This window comes from Eublepharis macularius, chromosome 3 (assembly GCF_028583425.1).
Source record: "Eublepharis macularius isolate TG4126 chromosome 3, MPM_Emac_v1.0, whole genome shotgun sequence".
Taxonomy (NCBI): Eukaryota; Metazoa; Chordata; class Lepidosauria; order Squamata; family Eublepharidae; genus Eublepharis; species Eublepharis macularius.
The window spans coordinates 11,974,937-11,991,361 of NC_072792.1; the positions used below are offsets into that span (position 1 = coordinate 11,974,937).

The 16,425-nt window shown below is 44.9% G+C and overlaps 1 protein-coding gene across 1 annotated transcript in view; it reads right to left on the reverse strand.

Annotated features, from left to right (window-relative positions):
* The window catches only part of DIAPH3 (diaphanous related formin 3), a 183,370-nt gene that overhangs the window by 67,761 nt on the left and 99,184 nt on the right, over positions 1-16,425 (reverse strand). The gene's annotated exons all lie outside the window — the stretch shown is intronic.

The following is a 16,425-nucleotide window of genomic DNA, read 5'->3' on the forward strand; positions in this document are numbered from 1 at the left end:
GAAGGGGGGGGAGATATGGAAAGAAGGGAGGGAGGGATGGAGTGAAAGAAATCTAAAAAGGGAGGAATAATAAAATGCATGTGTGGTGAAAGGAGAATAGAAAAGGCTTGGAAGGGAAGCCAGGGAGGAAAGCACTCACACAGGGGAAGGAGAGAGGGGCTTCCTCCTGGGTAAACTACTGCTGCAAGCTTTCATTAAACAGCCAAGGAGGGAAGCATTGAGATCACTTGCCTTGCCCGCCTGTCTGCCAGCAGCCTCCTGACCTGGCACCATAGCCATGTCTCCAGTCCAGCTCGACCATGACAGCCCTGTACCATGTCTGCCCACCGTCGGCCCAGCCGCACAGCCAAGGGAAGGGGAAGGGTTGTGCCTGTGTGCCTTTGGCTGGCCGTCCAACTGACTGGCTCCCTGGTTTAGCTCTAGCTGCTGCTGCCGCTGAGCATGTGGAGCCTCTGGACGTGAGATCGTTTGCTGAGCTATCTGGCCATGCACTCTCCTTTGCCGCTCTCTTTTCTTCCGGTGAGCTCTGATGGAGGGAAGGAGCTTGCAAACTTGGCTATTTCCCCGCTAAAATAAACTGTACGGCCACAGCGATACTCAGATACCTCTGGGAGCCGCATGATATGTCTAGAAGAGCTGCATGTGGCTCCTGAGCCGCATTTTGGCTAGTCTAACTCACAGGGTTGTTGCAAGAATAAAATGAAGAAAAGGAGACCGATACAAGTAATTTTGGGCTCTCATTGGAGAGAAAGGTACAGTAAAAAAAAAAGAAAAATCTTTAAGGAGACCTTCAAGCCCTGAACATGACCAGTACACAGAAAGCATAGCATTTTTCTCAACATACCAAGCAGCAAGCGTATAACTGATATTATACTGATTTTTAGATGAAAGACTTTTGGAAAGCCCTTTGATATTGGTCAATCTTTGCAACGCTCAGATTACTAATTGGTTTTAAAGAGTATAGAAAACAAATTATGCATGCTGATCATGGCTCAGAAAAAACAGTGCTGCACCTACCTGTAACTGTCGTTCATCAAGGTCTTCCGTGCAGGCATACATAGGATTGCGCATGCGCAGGCCTGCCGATTTAGGAGATTCTTCTAGCTAAAAACCACTAGGGGGTGCCCTCGCCTCTACTGCGCATGCACAGCCATTTTCCCCTCTGAAACAGCTGCTATAGAGGCGGGGCACCCCTGGCTACCCTCAGTCCTCTTTCGCCACCGTACTCTCCAGGTAAGTAAAAGAGCATATGTGGGGAAGGAAGGAGGGTGTGTGCGCCTGCACGGAAAACCTCAATGAACAACAGTTACAGGGGGGTGCAACACTGTTTTTCATCATCAGTCTTCCTGTGCAGTCCCACATGGGAGATTAACAAGCTTAATTACCTGGGTGCTGGAGTAGGTGTTTCATCACAGGAAGATAGACTGGAGAACTGCTGTACCCATTGCCGTCTCCTTCCTGTCCAGGATAGACAAAGCATAATGCTTGACGAAGATGTCAGCTGAGGACCATATTGCAGCTCTACATATGTTGAGAAGTGGGACACCCTTCATCAGAGCAGCAGATGAGGCACAAGACCTGGTGGAGTGTGTGTGAACCTCCAAAGGGCAATGTAGGCTAGCAGCCTTGTAGTATACATGAATGGCCTGGACCACCCACCTGGCTAAGGTTAGAGAACCAGCCTTTTTACCCTTCTTTGGGACCAAAAAACGAACAAAAAGTTGTGAGTCCTGTCGAAAAGCCTTTGTATGATCTAAATAAAAAAGAAGCGCCCTTCTAAGGTCTAATGTATGTAGTGCTTTTTCGGCCTCAGTGGATTGGTTACGAAAAACACAGGTAACACTACCTCTTGGGATACTGGTATACTGGATACTGGTATATATGCCCATTGTACGTGAACCGTAGGAATTTTTTTATGCTCGCTAAATATTAAAATATGAAAATAAATATGAAAATAAGCGTCCTTGAAATTTAGGACTGCAAACCAGGGATGAGGGGCAATGAGTGACATGACCATTGGAAGGGTGGTCATATGGAACTTGCGTGCCATTATCGATTTGTTCAAATCATGAAGGTCCAGAATCGGCCTAAGGTCTCCGTCCTTCTTTTTGACCATGAAAAGCCTAGAATAGAAACCCCATCGTGCTTCCTGGTCTATCACTTCTTCTGTAGCCCTTTTTTTTAAACAGGGTCTCCAATTCAACTTGCAAACCTGGTCAGGGTATTGAGTAAGAAAAATCAGGGAGAAGCAAACGAGGTAAACTTACAAACTCATAACCATAAGCAACAATACCACAAACCCAAACATCGAAAGTCATAGTACACCATGCAGAGTAAAAGGTACGCAGCCTGTCTCCAAACTCAGGGTCAGGGCCCTGGCTTAGTCAGAATTGCTTCTGACTGTGGGGATGTTCCTTGGGGTGCTGTTGTTGAGAGGTTTGCTTGTGTCTGTGGTTCTCTTTCCTTCTGGGAAAAGAAGTGTTGTGAACGACCTTTGGAGTAGAACTTATACTGAGATCTTCTAGTATTGTTAGTGTTGTGGGAACAACCCCGTAAGAGCGGGCTGTTAATCTGTCCTTCCATTTTTGGGAAAGATATTCGTCAGTCTTTTCAGAGAAAAGAATCTTTCCTTCAAAAAGGAGATCTTCAACCCTATTCCTGGTCTCGGTAGGTAGAGTCGTGGCACGTAGCCATGCAAGCCTACATAAAACAACAAGAGATAGAAGAGCTCTCGATGATGTGTCAGTCACGTTGCGGCTCGCACTGATCTGATGGCGAACAAGCTGAACTAGTTCTTCATGAAACACTTTGAGGTATATTCTCTGATCTTCAGGGACCTTGGGAATAAAAGTGGCAGCTTTGTTCCAGAGTAGAAGCTGGTATGCAGCCATCATTGCTGAATAATTGGCAATTTTTATATTTAAAGTGGCCAAAGCGTAGACCTTCCTACTGTGGGAAGTAGATTTAATGGAGGAGATTTTATGTACCTCTGTGTGCCTATTACTATTGTTATGCACTTTTACTATTCTCAGGAGCTAAGGCAGTATTTGTAATTCAACTTGCAAGAAAATGAGACTTGAAACAAAAGACCAAAGCAGAATGTATATCATACATGCGAATCACATGTGAGAAGTGAGATCAGACACTGTGAAGTTTGCTACAAAGGTAGATTGTGCCGTATAGACAGACACCTGTTTATGACTTGATACAGAAACCCCTTTGTAAAACTGCTTATGCAAAATGTTGCAATGAAAGCTAACTGCAAGCTAATTAGATTAGCAGAACCTTTCAAGGCTGGGAGGAAACCACAAAGCAGAGGAATGGGTGCTGAATGTAACTTTAAGCACATTCCTCAGGGAAGCGAAAGCATCCCCCTCCTATGGAACCCAGAGAAATATCCTTTGCTTGAAACCCACAAGGTTGCCAAAAGTAACTTCGGAGCGACTTTACTAAATGTTACATGGACCAGAGGAATGGGCAAGAAGGAAAAGCCTACAAAAGAGATGTGTGGGAAAGGAAAGGAGAAGTTCCTCCTAGAGATAGAACAAGGACAGATAAGATAAGCAGTGACAATCTTACTATATAATTGAGAAAGCATGTTTCAGACAACTCACTTTATACCCGGGTGCACCACCAGAGGGCGCTGACATGGAGGGAAGCCTAGGCAAGGCACCATGTGCATCCAGAAAACGTGCCATGGTGGGAAGTCCAGGCCAGGAGCAGGATGGGAGCAGATGGCAATGCCCACCTCCCGCCTTCACCCAGATGATATTAAGAGTGGAGCAGGTGGCAATGCCCACCCCCATCTTAACCCAGCTGGTATTAGGAGCAGAGCAAGTGGTAATGCCTAACCCCCGCAGTAACCCAGCTGGTATCAGCAGTGGAACAGGTGGCAATGCCCGTCCCCTTTTAAACCAGTTAGGATTGGGAGCGGAGCAGTTGGCAATGCCCGCCTCCCCCACCTTAAACCAGCAAGTATTAGGAGCGGAGCAGGGGGAATGCCCAGCCGCTGCGTTAACCCAGCTGGTAATAGCAGCAGAGCAGATGGCAATGCCCAACCCTCCATCTTAACCCAGCTGGCATTAAAAGAGGAGCAGGTGGCAATGCCCTCTGCCCACCTTAACCCAGCTGGCATTAGGAACAAGCAGGTGGCAATGCCCACACCCTGCCTTAACCCAGCTGGTATTAGGAGCGGAGCAGCTGGCAATGCCTAACCCCAAATTAACCCAGCTGGTATCAGCAGTGGAACAGGTGGCAATGCCCGACCCCCCCTTTGAACCAGTTGGGATCAGGAGCAGAGCAGGTGGCAATGCCAGGCCCCCATCTTAACCAAGCTGGTATTAGGAGCGGGGCAGGTGTCAATGCCCACTCCCTGCCTTAATCCAACTGGTATTAGGAGCAGAGCAGGTGGTAATGCCCACTTTCCCTCCAACAAGCTGGGATCAGGAGAAGAGCAGGTGACAATGCCTGCCCCCTGCCTTAACCCAGCTGGTATTAGTGGTGGAGCAGGTAGCAGTACCCACCCTCCACCTTAACCCAGCTGGTATACAGAGCAGAGCAGGTAGCAATGCCCACCCCCTTCACCCAGCTGGGATCAGAAGCAGAGTAAGTGGCTTTGCCCACCCCCTGCCTCAACCCAGCAGGTATTAGGAGTGGAGTAGGTGGCAATGGCCACCCCCACCTTAACCCAGCTGGAAACAGGAGCAGAGCAGTTGACAATTCCCACCCCCTTCACCCAGCTGGGATCAGGAGTGGAGCAGGTGACAATGCCCCCCCTCCGCCTTAACACACCTGGTATTAGGAGTGGAGCAGGTGGCAATGCCCAAACCCCTTCTCCCAGCTGGCATCAGGAGCAGAGCTAGTAGTTAAGCCCGCCATCCATCTTCAAATGTCAGGATCAGGTGTGGAGCAGGAGGTAATACCTGTTCCTCCCTTTACCCAGTGTGGAGCAGTTGGCAATGCCCACCCCCCTTCACACAGGTGGGATCAGGCTCGGAGCAGGTGGCGATGCCTGCCTCCCCTCACCCAGCTGTAGTCAGGCACAGAACAGGAGGCAATGCCCCCCCTTTACCCATTATGTATCAGGCATGGAGCAGGTAGCACATTCCACCACCCCTTCACATGGCCAAGATCAGGCAGATCAGGCGTAGAGCAGATGACAATGTCCACCCCCTCCTTCACCAGCTAGAATCAGTAATGGAGGAGGAGCAAATGCCTAACTGTCCACCCTCACCTTTCTACAGCCCGTTGTATTTTTTCCCCACTATGGGCTTTGTTGCTAGTCAAGTAATATTGTAATTGTGCTGTTGACCTGTTTCTTCCAATAAGAATACCCCTGGACACTTGTATCATGGGAGGTGGTCACCCACTTGAGCCAATGGGGACCACTATATTTTCTGAGCCAATAGAATAACAAATATTACAATTAACCAAAAGGTATTAATTGCTTTGCACTGCTATTGCAGCTTTGATGAGCGTTGAACACGAGGAGACCTTTTACTCTTGATGTAGCTATTATTCCTCCATCGAGACTGCTTCATCCGCAGGACTATGCATCTGACACTTATTATGATTGGCTGAGGGACATTCAGACCACAAGTTGTGTGGAACACTGCCAAGGGCATCCAGCTCTTTCCCTTCTTTATCAGATGGAGTAAAGTGGGAGCCTTGTCTCGGTCTGTTCTGCATCTCCTTGGTAATTAAAGAGAAGGGAGGTGGATGCAGCGACAGATATGGGCAGACCTCGTCTCTGGTTTTATAGAGACCTTCAGCCTTCCTAGTTGTAGCTGGTGTAGAGGCAGGTTTAAGATTCATATTGTTCATCAATTCAACAAAGACTTCGATTATAGGAAAGGCTATGTTGGTAGTCGAACCAGAATAAACGTGCTGCAAGATCTTGTCCTTAGATCTAGGCTCTGAAGAGGAGATATCAATATCTATAGCCTTTGCCATATGCAGCAACTTGTGCTGCATATGCATGGAAGTCGTCAGTAGGGGATATCTCCTCTGCATTTCCCACTGTCTCATCAGGGGAGGTTTCCGATGGTGGGCTGGGGCTATTCCTCTCTGAATAGGAGTCCAAGCCCTTCCCCGTACCAGGTATCTGGAAGGCCATCTTAGAGCTTGAAAAGCAATGTCTCTTCCTAGGGGGTGTAGGGGACCGTTACCTAGCAAGAACATCTGTATAGAAAGTCTTTCCCATGTCCACCTGAGAAGACGGACTGCCATAACATCAGTGAGTGTCCTGGCATGAAAAATAATGTTTGTCCCTGGATGAGGTGTAAGAACCCACCTTCCTCTGAGAGATCTCACCCTCTTCCTCTGAGGATTGCAGGGATCACGATCTGATCAGTGGTGACCTGGAACGTCCAGTAGGTGTGTGTGTGGGGGGGGGTCGATCGAGTAAGATCACCTCTTCTTCAACCCATCCTCTGGACAAGACGGAAGTGCTACAGTCTGATGAAAGGTGTCTGGACTTCTTTCGTCTTTTGCCTGCGGCTTCCGATTCTTTAGTTAGATAGGTGTCAGCAGTAGAAGGAGGAGGCTGGGCAACCTCCAGTGTATCTGACTTGTGCCCTTTAGACATGCAGCGTTTCTTAGACGCTTTAGGGTTGGAACCAGCAGAGCACCTCGAATTCAACTCGGGGGGTTGATCTTTAGTTGGTTCCGATAGAGAAGTCACTTAGATCTGAAGTGTCTGGGTAGCCGGTTGACTCGATGCCGGAGAAATACACAGTTTGAGTGTCACAGAGGGCGTTCGGTTCCTCGGAGTTTTTGAACCCGAAGGCAATGGATCTGACGTGGAAAGTTCTGACAGGCTTCGGATCCAAGGGGAGTTCAGATCCAACGTAGACTCTACTGGCGCACTGGACTCTGTATGCATGGGGGAGGGTCGGCTCCAAGGATTTTTCGATCTAGAAGTCAACCTCAGCATCGAAGGCGGTCGCTGAGCAGAAGCTGGCTTAGGATCCGAGGAGGGTAGAAACACTGGACGAGGAGGGTGTTTTTGCCTTTGCTAGTTGCTCGGTAACTATCATGGCTTTTTGCAAAAGGGAAGCTTTTAGTCTGCCTGACCTCTCAGCTCTTGCTTTAGGGGTAAAATTCTGGCAGTGCTTGCATGCCTGTGTGTTATGGGTTTCACCCAAACATAAGAGGCAATTAGAGTGACCATCTGTGCAAGTCATTTTTGCATTGCAGGAAGAACAATGCTTGAACAAAGCCTTGCCCGAAATTATGAAGAGAGAAAGCAAGACTTCTTATCTAGTAGACGAATGAAGAGCTAGAATCTCCAGTTACAGTGGCAAAAGAGGAACTGAGGGCAGCTTGGGGCACCCCGTCTCTATAGCGGCTGTTTTGGTGGGAAAATGGCCGTGCATGAGCAGTACAAGCGAGGGCACCCCCTAGCGGTTTTTAGCTAGAAGAATCTCAGATATCGGCAGGCCTGCGCGTGCACAGTCCCATGTGGGACTGCACAGGAAGACCGATGATGAACTATCTGAGACAAAGTAGTCCTCCTAGCCACAACGGTGAAGCCCTAGTGACATAAGCCAGTGTACGGCAAATTTACCATATTCCTAGCAAAACTCTCTCTGGATTTAAGCCATTGCATAATAGACAAACAAGGACGTTTGCACTCTTCATGACCAAACCAAATACATCCCCTTGAAATATTTTTATTGTATCTATTTGTGGTTTTAATTTTTTCTTAAGTGCAAGTTTTATTGGAATGCTTTGAAGTGTAATCTGCCCTGAGCCTGCTGGTGCAGGGAGGGCGGAATATAAATTAAAACGAATAAATAAATTCAGAACAGTTCCTGGCTGCAGCCATCTTCTACTCACTCTATAGTAACATGGAGAAAACATGCCCTGCACGTGACCTTCGTGGAAATGCTTCTGAGCAGGAGGCTGCCCGCTCAAAAATAGGGTGTGCATCCATTCCAGAAAGAATTGCATTCTGGACTAAACATACTGCTTCAGGGTCTCATCAGAAGGTCCCCTAAACAAAGCAGTGCCCACCTGAGTAATTCTAAAAACAAAATTGCAGAAGCACTTAGAACCATTTCAATTGGCTAGTGACTTCCTTTAGCACCCAGCCCTCTCCTCCATTTCTCCGCTAAGCTGCCTGCAGCCTTTCCTCCCGTATAGGAAAATGGTTTCTGTGCAGTTAGGAGGAACTGGAAGCAAGGAACATGATCAGCAATTCTGAATTGTCCAGATGAAATGGAAAGCTTTTTTTTTTTTTTTGAAAAATTTTTATTGGGTTAGGATCAATTATTTTCACATTACAATCAATTCTCCCATTTTCCAGTTTCTAACCCCCTCCCTTTCCCCCCCTTTTTGTTGACTTCCAACAGTTTTCCAACCCTTTGTCCCTTTTCCCTTACTCCTTTTAAATTCCTCTATCTAACAAATGTATATTCTCCCTTTATTCTAAGCAATACTTCTTTAACTATTTTTAATACTCTGTACCCTAACTATGAGTCCTTATTTCCATATTGGATAGACAATTTATCCCATTTTTCATAATTCCAATTTCAAATATTTCTATAGATCATAAACCATATAAACCATACATTCATATAAATCAAGCAATTTGACTTATACTCTATGTGTTACTCATTCTATCTTCTTCTTTCTGTTTTAGTTATATTTGATTACATTAGTATTTCTATTCCCCTTCAATAGTAAATCTATATAACTGTCATCATATGATGTCAATCAATTTGACTCATATATATCTTCAGATAAACATATTCAGTTTGGTACATTATACAAATCTTACCAGAAAGAAAATATTATTAGTTAGTCAGTCCTTATAGTTAACCCTTATGGTTAGTTATTTTCTATCAATATTCTATTTGTTATTCTATATATATCAATCTAATAACATAACTGCTTAGAGATTCACGTTTACCTCTTCTCCCCCCCGGTAAAGTCACCCCCCTCTGCATTTTATTGTACTTCAATAGTTCTCAAACTGCCACAGTTCTCCTCCCACCTCCCATTTCTTCACCAGATATTGTTTCAGCTTCTCCCAGTCTGTGTTAAACTGTCCTGGGTCAAGGTTTCTCAGTTTTCTTGTCATTTTGTCCATTTCTGCCATATACAGCAATTTGTAGATCCAGTCTTCAATAGTTGGCACTTCTTGTACTTTCCTTTTTTGCGCATACAAAAGTCTAGCTGCTGCTGTCATATAAAATAACAATGTCCTGTGATGAGCTGGAATGCCCTCCATTCCCAAGTTTAGTAGCAGGAGTTCTGGGTTCTTATTAATTTGAAATTGTAAAATCTCACTTATTACTCTTATTATTTTCCCCCAGTACTGCCTAGCTACCTCACACGTCCACCACATATGATAGAGGGAACCCTCATGTTTTTTACATTTCCAGCATTTGTTAGAAGCATTCAAATTCCCTAGCGCAATCTTCTTTGGTGTCATGTACCAACGGTAAATCATTTTGTAAATGTTCTCTTTGATACTAGTGCACGTCGTAATCTTCATTGTGGTCTTCCACAAGTATTCCCATGCCTCCATTGTTATTTCTTTGTTAAAATTTATGGCCCACTTCACCATTTGTACTTTAACAAAATGGAAAGCTTTTTTTGATTATGTAGCTATAAACTAAGGAAAACTAAGAGTAATTAATAGTAAAATAGACTACTTAAGTTAAATGGTTAAATTAATAATGTAACATGCTGGACATAATCATGTTGAATATAATGTGGAACATAAAATGTTGAATTTAAAATGCGAAGATAAAATATTTTAAGTAAGTATGGGGATGGAGAGGAAAATATTATGTAGTTTTAAGTACTCGGATATCTATTTTGTTTTTATTCCCTGCATTGTTTATTGTTTATTTTTTGTTTCAATAAAAATATATATAAAAAATAATTCTGAATTATCACTGAGACAAACAACAGCTGAAATATGGCTGCTCACTGGTACTTCCTTTATTTTTCCTTCAAACCAGTGTTACTTGTGGAAAAGAATTTATTTATTTTACTTCATTTATACCCTGCCTTTCTCCCTGATGCGTACCTGTATCGACCCAGAGCCTCTCATCCCCTGTCCCTGCCGGTTCTCCAGATCGTACAGGACCCCTAGGAGCCTCTAAGAGCTCTGGTTGTTAGTTTGAAGCACTCTTTTTTGAGTGTGTGTACCTCCTTAGCAAGCAACACTGGAGACAGGCTGGTAAACTATAAAGGAATTTATTAGAAAGGTAACATAGGAGTGTGTGCTAGGCAGAAACCGCTCATGAAAGCATTTAGGCAAGGCAAAAACAACAGCTTGCTAATCTATCTATGTTCTATCTAGCTAAAATACTACTTTGCTGGCTAGCTGTCTAAGCATTCTCTGAGTTGGTTCCGAAGCTGGTTGATCTTATTAAAATCCATCCATTCCAGCTCACTCTAGGCATCCTGGAGATGGCATGGAGCTAGAAGCCCTCTTCTTCCATAGCTGGCAGTGATTACAAGGTAGCATAGCTGGTCAAGTGTGTAGTGGTGTAAAGATAGAATGGTAATGGTAAACTGCCCAGAAACAGTGAGGCTTCTTCCAAGTGGTGGGGACCACCAGCCCACTGAAGGAATCAATCAGGGCTCGTTACTTAATTGGACATTACCTCAGTGTGAAAGTTTAGGGAGCATGGCTAGAGCCGAGAGCAACGCTAGACACTGAGCTTCTCAAGGCCACTTTCTCAGGAAACGATAGGAATGCAGGTGCAGCCAATTAACAGTGGCTGTGCCTCTCTCAGCAACAGGCCTAGAAAGATCTCTTGCAGGCATGACGCCGGAACCAAAGTTTTACTCTGTATATGGTGGAATAGGGCCTGCTCCTTACAGTGCTCTAAGCAGCTTGCATAATTCTCCTCTCCATTTTATTCTCACAACAACCCTGTGAGATAGGTTAGGCCGAGAGTGTGTGACGGTCCCACGGGCACTGAGCAAGCGTCCCTGACACAGCGGGAAAACAAACCTGCCCAGATCCTAGTCTGCTACTCTAGCCATTATGCCACTGGCTCTCAGTATGGTACAGCATCATACACAGTTGGGACAGTTTCCTCTGCCCAACGCAAGCCGAAGACACAAATCAACAGAACAAGTGTTCCCCACCACCACCTCGCTAGTAAAAAGAGCGGGGCCGTACTTCCATAGTCTCTACCCATCCCTCCTCACAGCAGATTTTTTGGCACTTTGGTAAAAAAGAATGCCTATCCCTCTAGCTATTCGATCATCATCTCAAAAAATGAGGCTGTGAAAGTCTGGCTTAATTTTTTCTCCTTGTAGCCAAGTAGTATGGTATAACGTGGCCGTTTAGTCTTTATTCTAACAATGCCCCCTTGGGTTCCTAGTAAGTTAATGTTCTGTGAATCAATGTGAAACCAGGAACTAAATTCCACAAAATGAAGAAGGTTCAATTTACCAATCAGAAAATGCGGTTGCTAATCAAATACTAGAAGGGCGTTTAGGCTCAATTTTAAACCCTAGACAGAGAGGGATTGCAGCAATGAATCTTGCACCCACAGTACTTTAACTGTAAATAAGAGGCTGAAAATGGGGTGGTGAAGCATTCCATAGAGAATTGAAACCACAAGAACAGGCATTTTTATACGAATGCACAGCGGTGGCTTGTCTCTGTTGCTATTTCACATTACCTAGCGTAGCTCCCGAGAGATAAGACATATAAATATGCTACAGCTTTAATTAAAGTGAATTTGCAAATAAAATATAATTCAACCTAATTAGGAGGAGGAAAGGTGTGCCTGGAACAAGCAAACATGAAGAATGTGCTGCCCTGAAGAAACCAGTGCTGCCATGCACCGAGTAAAGGGAAACGGGGTTAACTTAGTGGAGAGTAATTGGCAGTGTCCCGTTTTCAGTCACTCCCTAACCACAGAAAGCAACTCCACTTAAAGCAAGGTGTAAGCCTGGAGACTGATTAGTTAGGAAGCGATTGCTAAAGGCAGTAAGAGCGCAATCTGTCCCATGAGCTCTCTCTCGCTGCAGTTTTCTCTGCCCTGAGAGACTCCACTGGAAATCCCTTAATGCACTATGGCCTTCATTTATTTTTGCTACTAGACATTTGAGAGCGTTTAAGAATGCTACTTTTTGAACAGTCGCCTGATGATGGATCACACTGAATTATATATCTATCTATATATATTTATTTCCCCTCGCAAGGAGCAGGCAGAGGCTACCACCTACAGCACAGTTGTGCAACTAGGTATTTCAACTGAGGCCTTAACTTTATTTAATACTGAACAACCAAAATATTGCTTAATATTATTATGCCACTTAAGAGCTCTTTATGATAGCTATAAATATTTGATATGCCTATTAAGGCTCGTGACAAAACTGTATCAGCTAAAGGCTACATAATTAGTTTTGAGCGGCAACAGATCTCACGCAGTTTACGTAACATGCAGCATGAAGGTTACCATAAAGGCAGTATTAACACCACACTGTTTCCCAATTTTTTCCCTAGCTGCACAATTATAATTACTGCTCATATATTATTCTGTGTTTATATATTGATATAAAAAAATGACGGCAATTATTATGCTATCAGGCAGCATTCCTACAGCTAGGTGGAAGAGGTCTTTAAGTTTACACAGCATACCACGTTGTTCCTTATGCACAAGTCCTAGTTAAATATTGTTTTAGATGTTTTTGTTTTATTGTGGGATTCATTTTATTTTGACTAATTTCAGTACCTGAAAAGCATGGGCTCATCAAATCCAGAAGCCAAAGAGTGGAACGATGGCACCCCCTGGTGTCACAATAAGAAGAGCAGCCTACTCTCTGTAGAGGCAGGAAGCCACATCTTCTTGCAAAACAGCCGTCTTTAACCAACAGCCCTCAAAGCCAGCGGCTCCTAAACAGCCTTCTGGGAAAGATCCTTCAGGCCCAGTCTTATTGGGCAGAAAGGCCTTGAGAAAAGGTTTCAAAAGCCTTTGAGCATAGCCTCGATTCTCCTAACTGGGGCAGGGGATGACTCCCTCGCTCCACTCCCAGGAAGTGTTCCTTTGACAGGGAGGTCTTAGCGGAAATCCCAACACAGTCTTTACGTCCTTTAAGGCAAGAGCCATTAACAACCTCATTAGCCACACAGCCTCCCACTCCATTCAACCCAGTCTGTTTAGTGAAGACTTGATGGAGCTGCTAATGATGCAGCCAGTTGCAGTTCTTTGGGGTGATGAGGGCAGAAAGAAAGGAGGTGGGATGGTTTTTTACTGTTGGGACTCTCATGACGTCCTCGTGAGCGTTGCTCTATCTCACACCTTCTAGCAGTAAGCTACTGGCCAGGTTAGCCCTTGGGAACCACAGTTTCTTTGTCAACAACGTGTTACACAGATGAAGGGAAACGGCAGCATCAATTATCTATGAGAGCTGGGAGTAAAGCCCCTGATGCTTCCTATGGGAACAGAGCAGCTTCCACAAAAGTGTTAAAAAGGTGCTTTTTGATTCAGGGCTACAGAATGAGGTGTGGAGACCTGCAGCATGTAGCACCTTTAACTAGCTTGGGTTGGTTGGCCAACTGTGGCTCTTCCTTGAGAAGCGGGGCTTGGCCATGTGCTGATTATATCCAAGCTAGACTACTGCACTCTGTGTGGGACTGCCTAGGAAGCCTGCTTGGAACAGGTTCAAAATGCAGTAGCCAGGCTGTTAGCAGGTGAAGTTACATGGACCACACCTCTCCAGTTTTAAAAGCTTTATGTCCACTGAATTTTTTTTAGCATAATTCAAGGTACAGCTGTTGACCTATAAAGAACCGGTACACCTTCTACTGACAACTGATATAGTGAAGGGCCTTATTTTGTGCCCCACCCCAGGCAGGTGTACAACACAGGTCGTGCTTTGTCAACAGTGGCATTGCTACATTTTGGCTGGAGCCAAGGTTACGCGCTTTTTGACACCTAGCAAAAATCTTTCAAGCCTTCTAAATCCCCCCCCCCCAAAACAGCTGGTTTTAGCTAATCCACCATTAATACTTTGGGCTCATTTATTAACTTATCATTTTACCCTAATTGGTTTTATTGCTAGTTTTAGAATTGCTGATTGTGTTTTTTCCAATGATTTTACCTGCTAGTTATTTACTATCTATGGTGAAAGACGCCTTGGATTTTGTTTTATAGACTGCTTGGATGAGCGTGATCTAAATCAGTCAAATCAACCTATAAAATGATGAGCCAGTTGTTGAATTCAGTTGCTGTGTCACTCTAGATTGATTAAACAATAGAAATCTAGACAGTGCTGTGTGAAAAAGCGGGGAGTAAATCAACTGTAGTCACTCGCAGTGTTCAGGGAAGTCCAAAGCTAGTCCACTGCAATAACACAAGTGTCACTGTGAAAGGATCAGGTTGTGCTTCTATTTCAAACTGTTTGCTTTGAGTAACTTTGCTTTACTCCATGTAAGGAACAGGCTGCTACTGAGGGGAAAGTCCAGGGATATACGGGAAACACAATCGATCCCATCGACTCTTATTGCTGCCAAGAAGTGATCTGCCATACACATAAAACTATCAGTCCCTCTACTACAAGGCACCACTAAGCCTACCCCACCCCAAGAATGGAACACGGGACTGACTTCAGCACTTCCATACTTGCAGCCCCTCACCAAGGAGTTATCTAGAAGATCATGACATTTTTCATCTCACATAGAGGTACTTGAACAGCTGTATCTTCAGGACTAGATTTTTCTTACACATGCACACACACACAATTCTGAGGCCCCACTAAGGGGCAGGGAGACATCACGGGTCTTCGGTAGCAAAGAGAGACTCACCAGCAATCACTGGTGCTTGTTATCTTTCACTTTATTTCCAGTAATCACTTTCACTTTATTTCCAGTAATCATTCCAAACACTTCCTGATCCGCCTTTCTAGACCTTTAAAGGACTGAGCAGCACCTGTCAGTTTCCCAAAGTTGGCCAGGGGTCACGATGACTCCTCTTGGATCCCCCATCCTCCCTAGCATGTGCCTTCTCAGCCTTTCCAAACCAGCGTGGCCTCCTCTCCGTCTCTCTCCCTTTCTTAGAATCCTTGACATCTCCCTTTTCATCTCTGAGGCTCCACAGCCACAGTAGCCAGGCCCAGCCCTTCTCTAAGCTCTGTTCCTCATAACCCCTTCCTTACTTTTGCTTCACCCACCCCAGCTGAGTTTGTCCATTTCTGCCAATGCCACCCCCAGTTGAAGCCCGGGCCAGTGAAACTCCCATGACTGCTGCTGTATTCAGCAGCCGATTGGTGCGGGGCAAGCTTGCTTATGGACCACCCACCTCCCGCTCCTGCTAGGGCCATCATGCTGTGGCTGCAATCCTGGCCAGTGGCCTGCCTCACCTTACAGCTGCTGCTAATTTCAGCTCAGTAGGCCAGACCTCCTCTGCAGCCAACTTGCCACAAACACATTACTGATTTATGGACTTCTCTGTCAGCAGTTTCAATGACATCCACAAATGATCAATCACAGATAGCTCAATGGGACCTCCACATACGGAATAGGCCTCTGAATGGCAGATGCTGGGAAACAAAGGAGAGCCATCACACCATCACACCCTTCTAGTGAACCACAGGAATCCACCAGGGAGCTATTCTAAGCGGAATGCTGGAATAGATACCACATTCTTTGGCAAGTGACCATTTCAAGTCTCTACAATCTAAAGATAAACAAGCTTGCCTTTAACCTTCTCATAAACAGCATTCGTTGATATTGTATAATCTTAGAGAAAAGTTTTTACTAATAGACCCAAGCATCAATCAATGAGTTATACAAAATGTCTCATAGCAGCAGCTTTGGCATATATTTCCTGCAGTAGTACAATGAACAATATTTCAACATTCCAGACACTATAGCTTGGAGGCTATGAAAGAATCTGGTGTGAGCTGGATTATTTTCTGCCACAGAGCATGCCCCCTCTGCCACTAAAACTTCATTTGTGCAAGATTAATGGTTTTCAATAGGCCCTTCTGCTAAAAGGAAGTGTCAGTCCTTGGCAGGGAGATCCCCAAGTCCCTCACAGCAAGCACTCAGGTGCATTGGTTGAAGGAACTTTTATTAGAAATCTATACAGTCCAAGTGATCTATACGAATGCATTGGCAGAAGTGACTATTCAAAAAAGGGGAGTGTTAGTTATAGGAAAACTTACTGCCCTTTGGGTCCGTTAACATTCTGGCATGAAACCCCAAAGAGTTACATGGGAACTGATTAGTTTAGGCTAGACATAGTACAGAATGAAATTATCGCAGTCTCTGAGAAAAGATACATCGCGCGCTGCCCGCAGCTTGCATCCAAGGACACTCACTGTAAAAGTGAAAGTAAATACAGATAACAGAGAAGCCCCACTGGCTCCCCTGTACATTTCATGTTAGCAGTTTACACACCCTCAGATGATTAGTGCAGTGCACAGAAGTCATACATACAG